Source organism: Dermacentor variabilis, unplaced genomic scaffold (genome assembly GCF_050947875.1).
Source record: "Dermacentor variabilis isolate Ectoservices unplaced genomic scaffold, ASM5094787v1 scaffold_14, whole genome shotgun sequence".
In the NCBI taxonomy this organism is placed as follows: domain Eukaryota; kingdom Metazoa; phylum Arthropoda; class Arachnida; order Ixodida; family Ixodidae; genus Dermacentor; species Dermacentor variabilis.
The window spans coordinates 17159373-17181423 of NW_027460302.1; the positions used below are offsets into that span (position 1 = coordinate 17159373).

Below are 22051 nucleotides of genomic sequence, written 5' to 3' on the forward strand. Positions count from 1 at the left end.
CCACGGGGCCCATAGAAATATGCGCTAGCGCAGGGTTTGTGCCAACTCGCCGGAGCAACAGGGTGGGAGTTTCATTGCACGTGCACGCAAGCAGCGCGACCACGAACGAAGCGATACCAAGGTGGAACAGCGGATTTTACGGCAATCGAAGCTGTGTGTGTGTGTGTGTGTGTGGGTGGGTGGTGTGTTTGTGACGCGCTTGGTGTGTGCAAAGAGCAATTAAGTTGCGTGTGTGACGAATGTGTATGCTCAAAATAGCACGACCACGAACGAAGGTGGAATATCGCGTTTTGGCGTTTGGTGTGCGCAGAGCAGTCGAGTTGCGTGTGTGACGCGTTTGTTCGCGCAAACAGCACGACCACGAACGAAGCGATGCAAGGTGGAACAGCGCGTGTTGCACAATCGAGTTGTGTGTGTGCGTGCGTGTGTGTGACGCGTTTGTGATGCGCAAAGAGCACGACGACGATCGTCTTCTAAAACTGCGCCAGAGCAAACCGATTGTTGAGTACTACATACGTACTGCGCGGGCGTTAAAACTAGAGAAACACGGGATTGCGACGCGACCAGCCGCAGTGTATAGGACTGTACGTACGTACGTACGTTTTTGTAATGTGGTCAATCTTAAAAGGACGATGGCATTTCTGCACCGGCGGAGAAGTGGGAAATCGTGATTAAATTTGGCCGATCATTGTCAAAAGCAAAGGCTTACCCTTAATTAGAGGTTATCCCCTACCTTCTACTGAAACTGCAGCCTCCAGTAGTCTTCATGCACTTTTGTAGTCCTGACACCATACGACGATACCCTCTGACGTGGGGCCCAGACTACTGGAGAGCTGGTTGATCAAGCTTGCACTTAACCTTTTGTTCTTTGATTATGCTACAGTGCTAGAGCGTAGTTTCTTGCTATTAGTAAACAGGCAAGACAACAAAGCATTGCTACTCTACTCCTGTTGTGGCTCTTCAGTCAATGACACTAGAGGGGAAAGGAATCGAGATCCAAGCCAAGTGGCAAATTGTGTTTAGTCAGTCTTAAACACCCTTAACTCAATGTTTTAAATGCCTGTGTGGTTGATACCTTGTCTAGTGGAACTTCTTGCCATCCCCAAAATGTGCATAGCACCAGAGGTATAGTTTGACAGCTGTAAGCAGTGCAATTAAGGGAGTGCAGTACCTGTATTGCAGCTTTACACCGGCTAAGATATTGAAGCTTGGGAGTATGTTCATATTTCTCATCTATAGTGTGGCAAGAACTTGTAATCCGCCCTCAAGTTCTGCTGGAGCACAAGCTACTGTTGCTCTTTTGTGCAGCTAGTGTCAGCAGACAAGCTTGCAGTATTGCTAGGTAGAAAAGCACTTAGGCTTCACGACCATCCAAGTCATAAATGAATAAGTGCATGGCTAGAAGTTGTAAATTGCAAGAAACAGTTCAAATGCCATTGAGCATAGTTGCGCTATTGCAATGTATCCTTCGGAGCATTGTACGAGCCATGGTAGTTCCCACATTGTGTTGAAGTGCCACACCAGTGACATATGATAATGATGCTAGCGTGATCCAGTGTGGCTGTACTTTAATGTATAAAAACTTTTCATGTGTTTTAGATTATATTTAGTGCAGTATCTGAAAGTTTATGCGCAGAAGATGATAGCTGACCTTACAGCCATGTTTTTTATACAGTCCTTCACTTTCCATCAACTTCAGCAAATCATTGAAGCCCCAAAATAACACATTTAATATTGGTACTCAGATTGAACAGTTTCAGTTCTATGTCTATGTTTCAGATAACTGGACCAAACTTGAAGAATGAAAATTTAGCTACCTATTGATGCTGTAGCTTTAGGCTCTGCAGGAACCATTTATCTGCAGCACCCAACTTATCCCGTATTTGACGGATCATGATAGATGTGTGAAGAAGCAAGAGTGTTATGCAGAACAGTTTTCAAGAGGTAATGAACCTTTCCCATATAATTCATAAATAACTGGAAGGTTTCTCCTAAGGAAATGTTCGTGCTCTGCACTGTAACGTTGACAAGTACCTCCCTAAGATAAGGTGATAAAGAGAGCTGGTTTTATGAATCTGTTGTATTTCCACAATTTTGACATGGCATAAGTGAGGCCCAAGGCATAAATGGTACTGCGTGCTGCACTTATTGTACAGATCAATAGTAGCCAATCAATAGCCATTTTATTGAAGATGCAAACTGGATCATATCCTAGGGCCAATTCACTGTCAATGAAAACTGTTATACTGGCTTCCTGCACTGTTTATTGATCATGGACTTCTTTTTGAAGTGCGATTGAAGTCCCTCAATATCTGAAACTATGAATTGCAACTGGGAGAATGTGTCCATTCATTAGGACCACACTTTTTGTCTTTAGCTCTCATCATTGTAAACAGCTTCATAATGAGAGGAACCTCAGACGAAATGCTTTTTTTCCTGGCATCCTTCTTCTGCCTTCTTTGTAAGCACAAACTATGGACATGTAAACAAGGTAATCTTGCATTTACCCTGCCTACAAGTGCCTCTTTTGACATTCATGCCTGTATTGCCTTTTCAGTGCCACTGAACCACTGAACAGTAATGACGAAAGCATTGTGCGGAAATATGCAAGGTGATCAGGAAATGTAAAATGAGTCATACCCCCGATTGTAGCAAACTGTTGCAGAGAAAACCCATGCACGTTTCTCGGAAAGTCTTCACAAACCTATCACATGCTTCAGACTGCTCCTGTGATTCAGATGTCTGCGATAACACGTAAAAGTAGGTTCTCACGGGCACATCTATTCTCTAGTTCATGAAGTCTTCATTCCAGAGAGCCTCACCATGCCGCAACACGAACCCCCGTATTCATAAATGCATCTTAACTTGAAGCCGATGCTTGACTCGATTTAAATGACGCCTGTCATGAACACACCAAAAGAAACGCTATGAGCATCTTGGGCGCGTTCACACCATGCGTCATTTATATCAAGTCAAGCATGAGCTTCAATATGTATTGCTGAATACGGCGGTAAGACTTGATAAAGTTTGCTATTATTTATTTGTCCAATGTTTCAGTTTTCTCATCAAGAATATCTAGCTTTTTCTGAATGCTACCAATTTTTGCTTCATTCTCCTTTTCACCACATGTGCTTCATGGCAATCTCTTTCTCCTTTCCCATGCTGTTGGCCAACGTGCAAGTGTTGTCTATGCACTAGACAGTTACGATGTGGTCAGCAGGCTTTGAATTTCTCTCTTTGCTTTTGTGATCAAGTCTGCCTGACCATTAGATTACTGTATACAATGAAAACAAAGCCTTTTTTTTTTCATGAAATGGGCAAGCACTTGCATCTCTTGCAAAGGATCTTTCAGTAAAGTTTTTCGTTCCTGCAATCGCACTGAACATGCACGTCCATCATAATTTTTATGTATCTAAAACGCACCGCCAGAAAGAGTAACAAAAAGCAGCTATATTTTCAGATAGCACTTGTGGCTAAGAAAGCAACCCAAGACCAATTATGGATGGTCTCCATTTTTTTTTTTTCAACATGTAAGGAGCATTGTGCACACACCTCTCAAGCATAAAGGCAGCACGTATGAGCCATGATGCCTCAATAGCTCCCATGTCTGATCACCCAAAAGAAGGCAGGCCAAACATAAAATTTGTTTTTTGGAAATTCCGTTTATTATAGCTAAAATTTTATCTTGAAAACACAAAAAGTAGTCTTCATTTCAAGACCGTGCAAGCTCTGGCTGTATATTGCAGAGCATGAAAACATGAAAATATACTAAATTGAAATAGCAACAGCAAAGAAACACTGGCTTCCATCTTCTGCAATGCAGAAGAGAGTGACACTGTACACGGTAATCCAAAGTATGGACCCAACTTGGTCGTAGCATACATGCTCTGTGCTGATGTAACTTTAATTAGAACTGAAGTGTGGCATCCACTACTCGCCTGTGTCATCAAAGGCCATTTCATGTTGCCACACATTCTTTATCTGCTACCTGAAAAGATTACATTACACCATGAAGATGACAAAGCTCACATGCATTAAAGGAAAATTGGTTGGCTATCTTGTCTCCCACACAACTCCGCCAAATACATGCAATTAGTGTAAGTATGCTAGTTCCTTGCACTGTTTCCCATAACATCTTTGTTGAAGGTACTGGGTAACAATATCTCAATCACTTCACAAACTGTGAAGATTATTGTTAATTTTTAAAGCAAACAGCTTTATTTGCCTCTTGACAGCACATGGCATAATTTGTTTAATGTAAAAGGTTGAAGCAATTCATCGGCATGTGCTTCACAATGTGCCTTGCAAAGATTCCTCATTAACAAATATACTGTTTCGAGAGTTTTCGTTTCAGTTTGCTGACACAATGACAAGAGACAGGAGGGAAGCTATGAAGCTGCTTGTCTCTCCACACCAAAAGCCAGCACCTATAGACTCTGCTAAAGATGTACTTCTCAAAATCTGGCTACTCCTTGACCAATCCGTGCAAAAATGTTAAATACGTGAGTCAGAAGTTATGTCAATCAGGCTGCTGCCACTCAAAGGGCAAACCTCCTTGAAACAGCAAAGCCCAAAAAACAAGGAAATAAGAGCATGTGCGAACGTTTCATGCTTTATAATGTAGAATAAAGATTTCACCAACGCCAGGAATGACACGCATTAGTGCCAGCGGGAACATCGTCTTGAGAATGGCTCCTTGATTTGGATTACATATTTCAACTAACAATTCTGCTGTATTGATTTACAGGTTGTATTTATGAAATCAGCAGCAATTCTGCTCGTACAGTTTGAGAAATATGCCAAAATTGATGCATGGTTCTTTCACATAAGAATTTGAAGGACAAATTCTAGGTAGCGTTATAAAGGCAGAAACAGTGTTCGAAGGTGTCAGAATGAAGGCCATGAAATGAGGTCCTTGACTAACCGAACAGTGCCGCTGCTGCAGACATTTTAAGCATGAAATGCTTTTAGCTCCTGTTGTCAGCCACCTTCAATGAACCAAAAGCCAGAGCCATTATCCTGGCACTCAAACCAGCTCATCCGGGCAAACAGTCAAGACTGCAATACATATGCTAGTTACTTCCCAAACATGTTAAAAAAATATTGCTTTTGAGTTCTAAATATTTGCTCACAATATCACTCAAGCTGTAACTTCTAGTATGCTGAAGTTTTATTTGTCACTTCTAATAGCAACGTTCAGAGGCAGATACAAGGCACTGTACACTTGTCATTTTTTGGCACTGAGACACAGTTGCTTGTGCTCTTTTCAATGCCAGCAGTCCGCGAGGTCCACGGCGCATATGGTGGACCGAGACGAGACTTGCAATGGGGTTCTGTCTTTGACAGGGAACTTGCTCCCATATGGACCAGTGTACAGTTGCGTGATGCGGGGGGGTGGGGTGTGCCATTGCGAATGTGCGCTACACCCATTTTAAGATTGTGGCTAGTAACATCTACAATCAATCTGCTTTGTCGGCAGCCATTTCATGCTTACATCTATTCTCGATTACAGGAGAGCCAGTATTTTTTATTGTCACCAGAACAGCCTGAAAATGCTCATACAAAATTCTCCAAAGAGTGCAAGCGCTTCCGAGCTTTTTTAGTCTGTACATTCCAGCTATCTGAAATGAATCCAAGAAAGTAGTGGATGTTAAGGATATGATCATAGAGCTATGGCATATTACTTCGAGGTAGATGAAGTGGTACACGAAGGTGTCCTGTGTATTCTATTTCAGTGATAACATCATAGTGAACTGTTGGATAGGAGAGATGCCGCGCTAGTGCGGCCAGCATCAAGTGCAATCAAAACATGGCTTTGCTGTTGTTCAAAGCAGATATTGCATTCACCCTACAGCAGAAAGGAAACGAAGCAACACCTTCAAGAAGGCAGTCCCCAAACAGCGAAAAAAAAAAAAAAAGGTTGGAGGACACTTAAGCTGCGCCTTTAAGAGTGGAACACGATAGCATTAAAAGATCCCTGGCTGCTTCTCACGCTTCCGGGCAACTGCAGCTTATGCTTCTGTAATGTTTCCCTTGAAATGCTGGTGGCAAACGCTATGCGCGAAGGCGAGCTTTCTGGGGCATGCCACTCCTAAGACATACCTGAAATGGCAGCTGGAAAAGGGGTTTGTGTTTGAGTTTCCGCGCAACAGAATGATGTTTTCTCGCATATTCAAATTACAATCCAACGCTATCATGTCTCAAAGTTGTGTGCAAGCCATACTTTATGAAATTTTGACACATTATACTTTGAGAATTTTAATTAGTTCAGTAACGCCTATATGCCACGTGGAGGGCCTGCACGAATCAGGATGCATGGTTCGGGATAAATTTTCTCATATGGAAAAGGTCGCCAACACCACTGCTGGATTTTCAGCGACATGGGGCCCTGAACGCTATGGCTGTTAATACCATTGTGAATCAGTTCCAGGCCAACAGCACGTGCCATGCACAAAAAAAAATAAATAAATGTAGATGCACGTGGGCACTTCCCAAAATTTTTTTACAAGAAAGGCAGAGGAAAAACCTTCGCTGCTAAGGCATCAGATGAGTAATGTGTAAAACATGCAATATAAAGCTTAATTTTACACCCGACAACGATTACATTGTAACGTAGATTGGAGACAAGAGTCTTGCAAGATATACGCTTCTCTTTAATGGCGGGCCAGAACAAGAGCGTGCAGCTTACGCACTTCATCGTCTTTAGTGGCACCGACCTTTGCGTGCGCCGTCCTGCGGTGCGGGAGCCCCACATCTTTGTGTCAATTGCCTCCCATGAGAAGAGCGACCGTCTCGGTTCAAAAAGCTCTTTCAGCTACATAAGAAATGGAGCTCCTCAGGTGCATCTCAGCATTCAAGTATGCGTATAGTAGGGTTTCATGCGCACTACACGAACAACTTCAGCGGGAGGACGACGACGTAGTGAACTGGGCTCAGAACTGCAGGGGACCACTTCGTAGGTCACGTCACTGAGGCGGCGTGTAACCTTGTAGGGACCAAAATACTAGCGGATCAACTTTTCTGAGAGTCCATGGTGGCGGACGGGCGTGCAGACCCACACGCAGCCGCCGGTATTGTAATGGATGTCGCAACGACCCTGGTTGTATCGAAGGGTGGCGGTATGCTGTTGGCTCCGGATACGATGCCGAGCAAGCTGGCGTGCCTCTTCGGCTCTTTGTACGAACTCTTCTACGTGTTCGCTGGTCGGGCTATTATCAGCCATAGGTAGCATGGCGTCAAGTGTTGACCTGACGTGGCGCCTACACAAGTTCGAACAGCGTAAGCTATGTAGTCTCCTGTACAGCAGCGTTATACCCGAAAGTCACATAGGGTAAGATCGCGTCCCACGTCTTGTGCTCTACGTCGACATACGTGGAGAGCATATCAGCCAGTGTTCTGTTCAGACGTTCCATTAATCCATTGGTTTGAGGGTGATATGCAGTGTTCTTGCGGTGAGAGCTATGCGTCAGCTGGAGAACATCCTGCATAAGTTCCGCTGTAAATGCTGTAACGCGGTCAGTGATGAGAACAGACGGTGCACCATGTCGTAGGACGATGCGGCGTACAAAGAACTTGGCCACTTCATATAAATTTACTTGCGAAATAGCTTCGGTTTCGGCGTACCGGGTTAAGTAGTCGGTAGCGACGACTATCCATCTGTTGCGCGAAGAGGTCACTGGGAATGGCCCAAGTAGATCCATTCCTATTTGTTGGAACGGTGCTTGAGGAAGGTCCACAGGATAGAAAAAGCCAGTCGGTTTAACTGGTGCTTTCTTGCGGCACTGACAATCATGGCAGGTCTTCATGTACCGTTGCACAGAAGAATATGGCCGGGGCCAGTAATATTTCTGTTGTATCCTTGCCTAAAGTCTTGGCGAATCCCAGGTGTCCCGCGCATGGCTCATGATGGCAGGCTCGCAAAATGTTGTGGCGTAGCGCCGACGGCACGACAAGGAGGTACGTATTGGGGCCGCTTCCGCAGTTTTTCCTGTAAAGGACGTTGTTGTGCAAGTAGTATGATGATAAGCCGCACATGAGCAAGCAGGGTAAAACACCTTCAACTCCTTGGAGGTGTTTGATCCACGGCAGCAGCCCAGCGTCAGCGTGCTGGTGCTCAACCATCTTTATGGCGTCGATAACGGCGACAAATGGCAAGTCATGGTCAGGGTCCAATGAAGTCGTAGGGAGTGGTGCACGTGACAAACAGTCGGCGTCACTGTGCTTCCTGCCAGATCGGTAGACAACTGTAATATCATACTCTTGTAAGTGAGGGCTCCAAAGGGCTAGTTTGCCTGAAGGATCCTTGAGGTTGGCAAGCCAGCACAGGGCGTGGTTGATCGCTCACAGCGTTAAAGGGTCTACCGTACAAGTAGGGTCGGAATTTACCAATTGCCCACACAACCGTTAAGCATTCTTTTTCAGTGGTTGAGTAGTTTTTCTCAGACTTGGTGAGACTGCGGCTTGCATAAGCAACGGGTCGTTCCGCACCAGCTTGCCACTGCACAAGCACCGAGACTCTCATTGCTGGCATCAGTATGGATTTCAGTGTCAGCGTCTTCGTTGAAATGAGCAAGTATCGGGGCCTCTTGCAAACGCTTGCGCATTTCATTGAACGATTGCTGCTGCTCGTCCGCCCAAATGAAAGGCGCATCATCGCATGTAAGCCCTGTTAGAGGCTCAGCAATTCTCGAGAAGCCCTTGACGAAGCGCCCATAATATGCGCACAAACTAAGGAATCGTTGGACAGCCTTCTTGTCTGTGAGTGGTGAAAACTCAGCGACGGCAGCTAACTTGTCGGGGTCTGGTCATATGCCTTGAGGACCAACGACATGGCCAAAAAATTTGAGCTCTTGGAACCCGAAGTAGCGTTTTTCAGGCTTGATGGTGAGGCTGGCAGTATGGATCGCAGGACACCCTCGAGTCATGCGAGATGTTCGTCAAACGTGCTCGAGAACACAACGAGATTGTTTAAGTATACGACGCAGGTTTGCCATTTGAGTTCAGCAAGCACGGTATCCATCGTCCGCTGAAAGGTGGCAGGTGCGGAACAGAGACCGAAGGGGAGAATTTTGAACTCATACAGCCTATCAGGTGTCACAAATGCTGTTTTGTCACGATCCTGTTCATCAACTTCGATTAGCCAATATCCTGATTTAAGATCCAACAAAGAAAGAAACTTGGCATGTTGTAGACGATCCGATGCGTCGTCGATGCGTGGCAATGAATAAACATCACGCTTGGTGACACGGTTCAACTTTCTGTAATCTTCACAGAAGCATAGTGTGTTGTCTTTCTTTCTAACACTTCAGGGGAGGCCCACGGGCTGGTGGATGGCTGGATCACGTCGTCTTGGAGCATCTCTGTAAGGATGCTGACGGACAGGACATGCAGACTCGTCCGTAATAATGCGGTGTTTTGTGATACACTTGCGCCGCACTTTGGATGACGTTGAAAAACAGTCCACAAATTCATTCGCGAGACTCAGTAGACGGTCTTTCTGATGGTCTGGCAGAGCGGCGTTAACGTGAATCCGTTCTTTTAGGCTAGGGAACCCAGACTGCTGAGACGATGCGGTTTCCAATGTGGCAATGTCAGTAACGTTAGTGATTTCGTGAAGAAATGAGCTCAGTTCGGCCATGTTGTTCCTCGCGGTACATGCCGATAATCGTTGCTAAAGTTTGTTAGCAAAACGACTGAACATTTGTTTTGCACCCGAAGAAGCCCTCTGGCTATACAAATGTGGCGCTCAAGAAGCAGGGGCATGTTTGCCTCAGAAATTCCTTCGGCGGCGTCCTCCATGTCGCATTGGACAAGGGTTGATGGTCGATGCTGCTCTTGGGTCGCAACGTGATGTGATCGTCAGTTACGCGAAGCGCGATGTCACGGTCGTTGTCATTACTGTTCGCTATGGCTTGCGTAGTAGTGAAGCTGACTCTAGACTCTTGCAGGTCGATGATGGACCGTTCGCCTGAAGGAAATTCATGCCGAGTATAAGGTCCTTTGAACATTCAGGAAGATTGACGAAGTCGCCGATGTACGTGAAGCCCCGAATGTTGACTCGTGCCGTGCACCGGCCCATTGGAGTTATGAGATGACCTCCTGCAGTACGAATCTGAGTTTCGGTCCATTGCGTCGAAACTTTGTTCAGTATACGCGCGATATTCTGGCTCATAACAGACGTGTCCGCACCCGTTTCGATTAACGCCATGACCTCGTGGTCATCTGTGGTAACTGGTACGGAACTACACTGCTTTCTTTGCATCTCAATTACGTCATATCGCGGTCCTTGCAGTGGAGGATCTTCAGCGTTCGCAACATCAGCGACCTCTTCCTCCGCAGGTCGTTGGACTCGGTTTTCCCGGGAGGCTGGGCTGAGTGAGCGACATCTCGTTGCTCTCAGCTTGAATAGGGGGCTGGAAGACCTGTTTCGGGCGGGTGACGGTGACCGGGGTTCACGGAATCGTGGGGCAAAGCAAACGAGGTATGCGTCAATCTCCAGGGCGCATTCACCATTGCATGGGCACGGCGCATTCAGTGAAAATTCACGGAGCCCAGCTCATTGGTAGGGACACGCCCTGTAGAGGTGATCGGCTTCACCGCAATGAAAACACAAGGGCCTCCGATTTGCGGAGCGCCATACGTCGCTCTTGTGGGGTGGGTGTGTTTCAGCCATGAATGGCGTGCAACGAGGCGAGTGTCTTGTTCAACGGTGCGCACACCAAGAAGGTCCAGGACGTCGCTCACATCGCGAAAAATCTGGGACAACGAACTTCGTGCAGCTTCTGTATACGACATGCGAGGTTGTGGCTGCCGTACCTTGTGCTGTGGTGTCTCGCTTCGCTCTGGGACTTGGACTGCCTGCCTGATTTCCTCCCGGACGACCTCAGACAGAGCAGGTCGCTGTACCGATGTTGGAGCCACCTGAAGCTTTTGGAGCTCCTCTCGAACGATAAGCCTAAGGAGCTCCCACAAGGGATTAATATTGTCCAGGGATATAGCGAGAGAATCACGCGATAGGGTCGACACGTCGCGGTTCTGCCTTGTTCGCTGCTGCAGTGCCTTTTCCATCGATACGGCTTCCGCGAGAAACTCTGCAACAATATTTGGTGGGTTGCGTATTAGGGCACCGAATAACTCTTGCTCGACACTGCGTATCAAATTCCTTAGCTTCTTTTCTTCTGGCATGGACGGATCTGCGTGTCGGAAAAGTCGGCACATACCTTTGAGAAACATTGCGACGCTTTCGTTCGGCCTCTGTACTCTTGCCTACATTGCAGATTCAGCTCGCTCCTTGCGATCGAAGCTGGCGTATGCGCTGATTAACTGCCGTCGGAATTCGTCCCATGTCGACAGGGCCCTGCCTCACGGTTCTCAAACCAGGTCCGTGCATAGTCCTCGAGGGCAAAGTAGGTGTTGCGTAGTTTGCGCTCTGTAGTCCAGACGTTGAATTCTGCGACACGCTCAAAGTGATCGAGCCAGTCCTCTACATCCTCAAAGGTGTCCCCATGGAAGGACGTGGGGATTCGTGGCTGGTTGAGGACGACCTCGGTCGGGGCGGTCGATGAAGAAGGTGGAACCAATGTATTCATCCTTCTGACTTGATTGCGTAGAGGCTCGTGCTCAGGTGGCAGTCCTTGAAGTCGACAGCTTTCCGTACCTGCACGGGAGTCAGCTTGACCGGACTTCGTACTGGGCTTGTAGACGGCGTTCGATCTGCGAGTGGTAGCACGTACCCCACACCTCCGCCGAAAAATGTAACGTAGATTGGAGACAGAGTCTTGAAAAATGTGTGCTTCTCTTTAATGGTGGGGCAGAACAAGAGCGTGCAGCTTACGCACTTTATTATCTTTCGTGACGCCGACCTTTGCGCGCGCTGTTCTGCAGTGCAGGAGCCCCACACCTTTGTGTCAATATGCACAAATTGCACGCAGAATTGACGTCGACTTGGGGTGAAGGTCGCTTTCCGAGTTCTGCCTGGTGTTGTCTACAGGCAACAAACGCATTGGTGAAGAAGCTTACACAAACATTTTTCGTTGTCCTTCACTGTCTTTAGTCTCTGTGTATTTTCTACATATCCACCAAACCTAAATGTTTTCCTTAGGGTTTTTCATGTTTCATCCCTAACAGTTAGTGCCCATTACAGTGTTGAAGATGTTTGCATGTTTTTTTCTTCTACGCACAGCACTTAAAGAAGAGCCATCCTGTCAGCCACCTAGGTCTACTCCTTTTGCTCAACTACATTTTTTAGCCCAATGATGAGAAAGACTTCTCTAGCGTACCTGAAGGTCATGAAGAAGTAGAACAGGATTACCGGCTGCGCGAGATATTTGAAGACATACTAATGATTTTTTTTTCAGACAAGATTCAAAACATGTTACAAATTTATTAGCTTTCTTTTACCATTTTTTATAAGGCTATTGAGTAAAACTATCTTCATCCTCAATTACTGACTGAATTCATCTTTGATAGCAGCAACATTCTTGTATCATATAGCGTGTGTTGATGTTGGGCAGTCCTTCCACAATAACAGCCTTTAGGGAGTTTTTATCTATGTGTAGCTGTTCGTTATTCTCCTTCCCAGTAACCCCCACCATACATAGTGGCATGCAGATTGAAGTATTTGGAACTAGGGATACTACATCGAGGTTGATGTGGCTTCAGAAATTTACCACCGGACACTCGCGAGCCATGCAGATGTTGTGGAAGCAAATAAATTATATAGGGTGGTGCCTAATGACATCGTGCCCAAAAAGCTTTACTATGTCACCTGGGGCTGCTTGGCTAAGGCCATAATTGGCTTTTGAGGGTTCTCACTCGTATCACCCCCTACCTCCTGGAGGAACTCAACCACTTGAATGGCACCTTGCCACAGGCATCAGTTATTTTTTGTCACAGATGATAATTAGACACGATTGCTTGTCTCACCCTGAAAACAATGTGGTTCGTGACATTTCGAGAAGGTGGTGATCTCCAAGTTACTGTGGTCAGTGTGTAAGGCGACTAGCACAACATAAAGTTCCATCTCGTGCATCAGGCAGAATGCTGCTATTTCCAAATAAATTTGCTAAATAGGTCACAGAGGTGATTGTGAAGCTGAAGTCGAGTGCTTAGACAGATTGAGAATGTTAATGGTTGTGGAGATTCAAAGCCGCATCCTCAAATACTTTGCCCAGCTTGCATGACAATGTTGAAACTGGAGCCTGTGTCCTGCGCACTAATATTTCACTGTTTTGTATGGCTGCTTTTATAGAAGACGAAAGCCAAACTTCTCCAGGTTTAAGACTGGTTTTACGACAGCTATGACAGAGCCAACTCCTTGGTGCATGCTTATGGTGACGAAGCCATCAGGAGCACTCCACACTTTTATGGATTACACAAAAACTGAACAAGCAAGCCCTATGAGCCAATTCCTGCAGTAGACCATACCCTTCAGATACTGCAAGTCACAGCTTGGTGTATGAAAAATTGATGCCCAAATTCAGGGTTTTGGCAAATCCCTCAAAATTACACACAGTTCTTGACCACCTTTACAGCACCGTTCCGTTGGTTTCGCTTTAACTGCTCATGCAATTTGGTATCTGGTGTGCCCCAGATCAAACACAATGGTATATGAATGATATTCATCCAGAACTTATATGTGTTGCTTGTCATATGGTAGAGGTTATCAGTTGGTGCTCAACTAAACATGAACACAACGAACTCTGCAGTACATTTGAGGGCACCCACTGTGCAAGAGCTGCCATCCACAAAGAGAAATGTAAGTTTGGCATCACAATAACATCCTACTTGGGGCACATGAACGAAAACAAGCTCAAAGCTGTCACAGACATGCCAAGACCATCCTCCAGAAATACTGCTGCTAATGGGCATGACCACCTATCTAGGTTTATTCGCTCCTAACATGCAAACACTACACCCATTGTCCAGCATGCTGTTTTCAAAGCATGGTTTGTCTGGAACCCACACAGATTCCAGAATTCTCAAAATGGAAAGAAATACTTTCTTCAGATCCAGTGCTTGGCTGGTGCTCCTCAAAATGAGAGACCAGCTGCTAATCACAGCTGATGCTTTGTGCTGTGGTCTAGTTGCAGTGCTCAGCCAAAAGCAAGACGATGGGCAACATGTTACTAGATACGCCTTAAGATATTTTGCAGAGACAGAATGCCTGGCTATGCCCAGATATAGAAAGAAGTGCTTTCTTTCTTGCAAGCTCGAGATAAATTCTATAAAAGGGGCAACAATCTGTTTCCCAATCTATAAAATGAGCACATGATTGATGCATTATGAGGCATAATGTACATCTTAGGCAAAGACTTTCCCGCAGCTGATACACTGTGAAGTTCTCATGTGAAGGAGAATAACAGGCACCACAAGGGCCTACCAAGATTGAAGGCTATGCATGCTGCCTCTCCCCACCTTCTTTACAACAATTGAAGAAAGAACAAGTGCTAGATTAATGCTGCTGCCAACTTTGCATTTTCACTCGAAAGAGCTGGACAAGGTGTTGCAAACTCTGAAAGAATTCTAGCTTTACAAGGACAATGTAGTCCAAGACATGTTGATATTTTGGCAATAAAACCATCGCGCCCAAGAAGCTACAGGAGCTTACCCACCCAGCACTTCTCACTTGAAGGCCACTTTGAAATCAAAAAATGCCTATCAAGATGACAAAGTGCTGCATCATAAATACATACAAACAGCAAATGTCTTCAAGTCATGTCGTACATGCTAGCACCACAGGGCTAAGAGAAGGGTGACACTCCTGCAATTGGGATTCCGAGAAAAGCTGTTACAGAAGTTCACTATGGACATATTTTCTATTGGAGGGGTGTGGTGGCTCATCGTCACAAAATATTAGTAAGGGTATCCTGAGCTAGTACTGGCTAGTTTGACAGGACCTGTGGTTGCGACTCAATGCCTCTTTGTTTTCACAAGGCATGCAATAGTGTAGTGGTCGTGAACCGCAACAAACTGTAGCTTCCAAAAGGGCGCAGCTCGCTGTTTGCAGAATTCATAAGAATTCCAACAAATGGCGTGCAGTCGACGCTACCAACAGCGCAATGATCTCACAGAAGCCACCATAAACTTATCCAAGAACTCCCTTGAGACGTCAGGTGATGCCTACAAGACACACGATTATAGACTGAGCCTTCTGAAAAATAGCTCCTCGCTAGTGCAAATGCTTACGAGCCAAAGGCTTAGGACTACACTTCCAGCTACTGCAAACAGCTTCTTTCCACAACTCCCGGACCCGAGGAAAATGAAAGTGCATGAGCAAAAGTGCAAGCAGAAACAGAAAACTTACTCTGATGTTGGGCATGGCATACAAGATCTACCCAATTTGTATCCAGACATTAATGTCCAAGTAGTTGACCTGGAAAATGCAGGCACACTTCAGCAGCCAGGAGATAAGCCCAGGTGATAGTGGATAGACACGGACAAAAAGACCATTCATCTCAAACAGGACACAACGAGTGCCACTGCCTCTGGCTGCATAATCAAGGGTTCGATGAAAGTTCGGCTGGTCAGGCATGGAAACGAAAAAAAAAAAACGTGATCTAAGAAATAATAGTCACACGACTATTATTTGCCGAGCATGCGCAGGAACATAGTCACAAGATTGACTGGGACAATGCCACTGTTGTTGCCAAAGAAAAGAACATGTCATCCTGGCGGCTGCTAGAATTGCTAATCGTTCAATTGAGGCCAGCTACGATGAACCGGACACCAGGGACTATGCCTGCCATTTACACATGTTCATTACGTCACATGCTGGCTACATAAGTGACGACGATTTCCTGTCCTACTCAGTGAACAAGGAACCCGTGTGTAGTTCCAAAACGTCGGGTTATACATCAGACTTGGTCAGCGACCGTGAACCCCCCTTCATGCCTCTGGCTAGGGGAGACGAACACAAGCAGCCATACGACTGTACCAAAGAGGTTCCGTTTTGTAGAGATCCTGGGCATCAACACCATAGAAGTGGACAATGCATAACACCAGCTAAGCAGTAAGCAACATGACCCTTTTTATACAGGGAAGGATGTGCTACAAAGATGCTTGTACTACTGTAACGCTAATGTGCATGCTTGTAGAAAATGATCACAATAATAAACTCACCTCTTGCCTTGTGCTCAATGTTGAGGCTACCATTCTGAATCACAATTACTTTATCCCACCTAGCTAACAGTTTGTCAAATCTCAACGAGGTTTTAATAAGACTCTTGTCTCAACTACCCGAAACGCCAGTCTGTGTAGTAGTGTTACACAGTGTTGGGTTCAAATCTGCCATAATCATGAATCCGAATGAACTTGCCCACATTTCAGTTATTCTGCAAAAGTATTTGGGATCACTTCGTTGCTTCTATATGCACTGCGGCAATCACAGCTGTGAAACACATTTAGGTCGTACTGAAGATGTCAAAGACCATGTAACATATGTGCTGAAAGGAGCAATGACAACTTACGACATTGACAGATGCCATTCAGATGAGTGTTGCTGTGCCAGTCGAAATTGCTGCTTTGACAATGGCTAAACTTGAGACAGAATACCATGAGGCAAAGTGAAAAGAGAACAAAGGTGCATTTTTCAGCTACATCACCTCATTGCTCCAATGCCCATGCATTTGATAATTCATTCATACAATGCGACGGCCTAGGCAAAGCCACGTTTGGATGAACCAATGTCTGCTTTTAAACATCACAAAATTCCACTTTTTCACGCACTAACGAACAATTGGCAGGTTTGAGGATTTACGAGTGTCAAGAAATAGTGAATCTGTCATTCATGTGTTTACACTTTGTCTCATTATCTTCGTATGATCAAGTGTATGCTTTAAAGCGCAGACACTACACTGCTGGCCTGCTAGCTAAACGCACTTTCAAGTGGCAGCTGGTGATAGAAATCTTCGAGCATTTGTCTATAAAAACGCTCGCGTAGATTTCGCGGTATGCTCATGCGCTTTCAGTGCAACGCACTGCGTGACACCTGCCTGTCAGGCCGAGCAGGAGAGCGCCAAGGGACGAAACACCAAATTGTTCATTTGGCACTGTAAATACGTATGTCTCTATTATAGTGTGCCTGTATATACACTTCGACGACGGCAATGATGCCACCGCTTGCAAAGTCGGCCAATTTAAAGAATGTGTCACAGCGTTCGCTTTCCATGTGTACAATCTAACACGGCGAGTCTCTTTTTTCATGCGGAAGCAGCCTTCTGGATCTAAAAACATTGATATCGCGAGCGCAACAGAACAAACGGGCGGTAGTGCGCATGAGGTTAAAATCGTAGTCCGCAAAATATGGGCTATAAATAACGGCTCAAACACGTTACAGATGGGTGTCAATTTAAGGCGTGCAGTGCATTTAAAGCGTACTTTTAGCGAGAACTTCAGGCTGCGTGAAAAATGATGCCTAAGCATGCATAAATAACAAAAAAATTATGTACGTCCCAGATGAGTTGAAAGTGGTCGCGAACAGCTACCTTACCTGTCTATGTGAATGACAGGTGCAGCCTCTGAGCTTCTATACGATTCATATTCGGTATTCTATTGGGTACAAGAAAGAGATATTACGAGGAAATATAAGGAACAGCTGGGGATAACCAAAAAAGCTGAGATGTACCATTGAAGCTCCCATGCTACGCTCACATCCAATTGACAGGAAGCCGCCATGGCACATTTTGACTACCGGAAATAGGTGGCGCTTAGAGCCTTAGAATTAGAGTTACATAAAGAAATTTTGAAACAGTTTTTCGTTTGAAATATTCTACGTGTTGCTTATTTTAATTGCCAGTTTTCGTTTTCATTCCTTGTCTAGAGAATCGCCAACAAAAAGCACAATTTACAAACTGTTGAGAACCGAAACCGAAACCAGGGCGACGCACTCTTTGCGGGTACAGTTTTATTAACCTTGATCAATGCCTTGATGATAGTGCGCCGAAGCCAGCACATGCGTGCAAAGGCGATGGATGCTACGTTCATGAGAACAATATCTCGACATCGGTCAATGCTGCATAATATAAGCTTGCAGCTGTAGTTTTCACACATTTTTTACACATGGTATGCTTCGGTTCTTTTCGGATTTACTCTCCGACACATTTTAAACTGTGCCACTACGCACATGCCAACATTTCGTCACAATTTCTTTAAAGCGGCATTTAGTTCATTGAGTACACCGACAAAACATGCGTGGAAACGCTTTCGAGCACCTGTCTCAGCAATCCCGCCTCCCTCGCTCCCGCCCCCCCCCCTTTTTTTTCCCTATACCGCCGCTAATTAATGCACGTATGAGTTAACCTCCACATACAAATCACTCGTGGCGTGTCCCTTCACTCCGAATTAAGTCTGTGCTGTAAACTTACGTACGTACATGTACAGTGCTATACATCGCGGCTAGTCGAGTCGCAATCCCGTGTTTCTCTAGGTTTAACGCCCGTTCAATACCTATGTAGAATCCAACAATCGGTTTGCTCTGGCGCAGTTAGAAGACGATCGTCGTCGTGGTCTTTGCACACCACAAACGCGCCACGCACACACACACACACAACTAGATTGCGCAAAACGCGCTGTTCCACGTTGCATCGCTTCGTTCGTGGTCGTGCTGTTTGCGCGAACGAACGCGTCACACACTCAACTCGATTGCTGTTTGCGCACGCCAAAACGCGATGTTCCATCTTCGTTCGTGGTCGTGCTATTTGCGCATACACATTCGTCACACGCGCAACTAAATTGCTCTTTGCACACACCAAGCGCGTCACACACACACAACTTCAATTGCCGTAAAACGCGCCGTTCCACCTTATATCGCTTCGTTCGTGGTCGTGCTGCTTGCGTGCACGCACAATGAACCGCCTACTCTGCTACTCCGGCGAGTTGGCACAAACAATACTACCACTGATACATGCTGATACTACCACATACTATCTGCGCTATGGTATATTTCTATGGGCCCCGCGCGAGCGAGCGCATGGGGACTAGGGCGTTTCAGGAGCTAGGTGCGTTTTTTACACGACACCTAGGGACCTACGCTCCCCTAGGGCGAAAAGTTACCTAGATATATAGTTCCCGTTGGTGCCGCGGGGGCGGCGCTGCAGTCGACCGGCTGCACAGGCGAGCGAATGTAAATGCGCCTCCCGGCGCCCGAGTAACCCCGCAGCGGCGCGCGACACTCGCGCCATCTCTCGCACCGCGCTTCAACCACATCGACCGCCGCGTGCGTCACGCAGGCCACGCGGCGAAGCGGGATTGCAGGAGATGGGGGAAAACAAGATATCTGGGGACGCGCGTGAGTCGCGCATCCCCACAAAGTGAAGGTTAAGCCGAGTTACTTATGCTGATGGACTCTGTTAACTGGTTTACCTGCAATGGAGTAAGGGTATATCATTATATTTTTCTTTCCAGTAACAGACATAATTACGGATTTGTCAGAGTTAAGCACCATCTGCCACTTAGCGCACCAATGTTCTATTGCGTGCAGAATAGCGTTCAGTTCTTCTTGATCAGTTGGGGTCCTAATTGTTTTGTATACGACACAGTCATCAGCGAAAAGTCTGATTGGGACCGTGATAGCTTTTGGGAGGTCATTTATGAAACCCAAAAATAAAATGGGGCCCAAGACACTTCCCTGTGGAACATTTGAAACCACAGGGGAGAAGACGATTGAAAACCTTCGAGGTGTACAAACTGTTCACGGGAGGGGAGGTAAGAAGAAAACCAGTCTCCAGTCTCCTAAAGTAAAAAAAAGCACTCTGAATGAGAAAAACGTTTAACACATGTAGTCCAAAGCAAATTTTTTGCCAGTTCACCCACACTTCCACATCCAAAAACATTTGCCACAAAGTCCAGGCACAGTTCCACTGATGTTTACCAATTCACCCCCACTTTCACGTCCAAAAATATTTGGCACAGAGTCCAGGCAGAAGCTTCGTAGATAAACAGCTTGAGAGCACCCTACTGATTAACTGATTATTGTGCAGTCCCGCTGGAAATAGAACTGCCGCACATGCTGGTAGTGGTTTCAATGTAGACACACTTGTTGCCCTGGACAGGTATGCTCAGATATCTGCACTGGTGCTCCATTTTGCCGAAGTAGCCACATTGATGCACTACGCTGGTAGTTGAAAGGTTTTGAATGCACAAGTATTGGCTTCACCAGAAAGACTTGCCCACATACCACCACTGGCATATATATGCACTTGCTCTTCACTCAGTAGCATTGAACTTAAAAGTGTTCCCTATGTGGAAGCCTTGTGTAAAACCGGTGTCACACGACCACTCTCGATCGCGATCAAGCCCGATCCGGATCGAAATTATCGATGCGACTGGCTCACTCTCGTAGCTTGCGCAAAGGAGCCAATCACGACCGAGAAATTCGATTTGTAACGGACTGGATAGCGGTTAAAAGAGCCCCGTGTAAAACCGATATCAAATAATGCACAGACGTACGCTAAGAAAATGTGTTTCACAAGGACAAAGAACTGCGGCATGCCCTGTTGTGCGAAGCGCGCGAACAGAACACATAAAAAAACGCGCGAGCGCTTCGCAAACTCCATGCGCACACATGGCACCCGCACGAACTCGGCAGGCCGCCGACTAAGTAAAGCGCGAAGGGCGCACAGCGTACATTCCGACACATGTTCCAAACTGCAAACAATCGTACTACCTAAAGCATACAAGTTATATTATACCAAGGGCAAACTCGACTCATGTACGCAGTATCGACAAGCGAGTTATGCAGCGTACATGCTGTATCCATTCGCCAAGTAGTAAAATTGATAACAAGCACAAAGCTACAAGGGACTCAATACATTACTACCATTTGAGGCGTCAAATAAAATCGAATTTGGCCGTTTCATATATTAGACACAATATATGGACACACGTGGTACCCCGTAAGACCATGAAATACCACTCACGTGGGTAAAGGGGGCGAAAACACAATCGAGAACCTGAAGCGTAAACGAAAAAAGCACGGTATATATGGTGCACGCAAAATTCTGTCAGTGCGCTGTAGCGCGAGGGAAGAAAATAGGGCGAGCACTTGACCTCACCTTTTGGGATACCGTACTAGTACTTATAGGGATAGTGAATAAAAAATTTGTCGCCGAGATTTCTGTCTCCAGTGATAGCTGTCGCACCGAGACCGACCAAAACAACACTCTTTCTGAGGAGAAGTGAGCGAAAAGTAATTATTTTAGTGAATATTTCTCAAATCACAGCACCTACCGGCCTCCTCCGAAAGCTCTGGCAAAACCGGATATCACGTCACGCTTACCCACCTCGAGGCCCATTGCGAGCGATCGTCCACACTAGGGTAGCCACCCTATCCACACTGAGCGCGCGAAGGGGCGATGACGTTTGCAGCAACGCGCTTTCTTTGTTCGACCGTCCTATTCGCACCGCTTCCTCGTGGGAGCTGTTCGAAAACCTCGTCTTTAATCTCGTGGATTTGTGGTTTGATGTGTGGAGCAGCCGTGTCAACGCCGCAAAATGCCGAGGGTCTGCTGTGCGCATGTGAAAACGGCAGGCATCGGTAGTCTTTTTCTCGCGTACTTGTTCACGCTGTAGTTTTGCGCACAGGTGCCGTTTGACCGTAATTTGTCGTTTGTACGACGTTCTGAGCCAAATGTTTGGCCAATTCTGCCAGAATGAATCAAATTCCGCATCGTCTGAAGCGACGGCTGACGAAAAAAAATTCGCCTACGCGAGACGCGTGCGTCTATTTGTCGTACAAAAATCCCTCACGTGATCTGATCCTAGGTGCCTAGGGACAGCATCGTTTAGGGATTTTTGAGAAGGCGCGATGCTGGCGCCGAGCGACGCCGTGTCGTGTTCGTCCTCGGCGTGATCGTTCTCTGGACCGCGCATTGTTCAACATTGCTCATGTGATCGTGCGTGCGTTGCTTGTGTGGTGGTTGTAGGTTCTGTGTTACTTGGCGGAAAGCCGTGAGTAGTGGCGGTGCGGCAGTGCGGCTTCGGCCTCGGTGAGCTCTGGAACTACAGAATCTGCGTTGTGTGACCCGTGCTTTCTTGAGAACCCGGCGGTGGTGAC

At 46.2% G+C, this 22051-nt stretch overlaps 1 long non-coding RNA gene across 2 annotated transcripts; it reads right to left on the minus strand.

Annotated features, from left to right (window-relative positions):
- Positions 1-4905: 4905 nt before the first annotated feature.
- LOC142567732 (uncharacterized) lies at positions 4906-17708 on the minus strand. 2 transcript variants are annotated; one of them, XR_012825229.1, is made up of 5 exons: positions 17624-17708; positions 17489-17547; positions 16467-16536; positions 15305-15520; positions 4906-5621 (listed from the first exon to the last, which is right to left on the minus strand). It is a non-coding gene; the product is annotated as an uncharacterized LOC142567732 (long non-coding RNA). The 2 variants fall into 2 exon arrangements; XR_012825230.1 differs by lacking the exon at positions 15305-15520 and having other exon boundaries at positions 17624-17691.
- Between the last annotated feature and the right edge of the window lie 4343 nt (positions 17709-22051).